This window comes from Microtus ochrogaster, chromosome 7, assembly GCF_000317375.1.
Source record: "Microtus ochrogaster isolate Prairie Vole_2 chromosome 7, MicOch1.0, whole genome shotgun sequence".
Taxonomy (NCBI): domain Eukaryota; kingdom Metazoa; phylum Chordata; class Mammalia; order Rodentia; family Cricetidae; genus Microtus; species Microtus ochrogaster.
In genome coordinates, this window is record NC_022014.1 from 39,078,738 (window position 1) to 39,079,566 (window position 829).

The following is an 829-nucleotide window of genomic DNA, read 5'->3' on the forward strand; positions in this document are numbered from 1 at the left end:
CAGGATAGTGTTTTCTATTTCCATCCATTTGTACGCAAACTTCAAGAAGTCCTTGTTTTTTACTGCTGAGTAGTACTCTAATATGTATATATTTCAGCCATTTAGCTCTTTATTAGACCAATCAGGTTTTTTGTTTGTTTGTTTTTAGCTGTCCTGGAACTAGATCTTGTAGACCCGGCTGGCCTCTCCCTCCCAGGTGCTGGGATTAAAGCCACTGCCCAGCTTTTTTTTTTCTTTTCTTTTTTTCTTTTTCCATTCAAATATTTACACTTCCTTCCCTCCTCCCAATCCCCTCCCGCTCCCCCTTCCTCCCTCCCCCTCCCTGCTTGAGAGAGGGCAGGGAATCCTGCCCCGTGGGAAGTCCAAGGCCCTCGCCCCCTACATCCAGGCCTAGGAAGCTATGCATCCATATAGACTAGGGTCCTCAAAAGCCAGAACATGCCATAAAACCAAGTCCCAATGTCTTTATCAATGGCTTCTCAGTCAGTCCCCATTGTCAGCCACAATCAGAGAGTCCAGTTTGATCACATGCTCGTTCAGACCCAGTCCAGCTGGATTTGGTGAGCTCCCATTAGAACAGGCACACTGTCTCAGTGGGTGGACCAACCCCTCGTGGTCCTGACTTCCTTTCTCATCTTCTCCCTCCTTCTGCCCTGCAACTGGACCTTGGGAGCTCAGTCCATTGCTCTGATGAGCGTCTCTGTCTCTATCTCCATCCATCACCAGATGAAGATTTTATGGTGATATTCGAGATAATCATCAGTGTGATAGTGGGGCAAGGCCAGTTCAGGCTCCCTCTCCTCTGCTGCCCAAGGACCTAGCTGGGGAC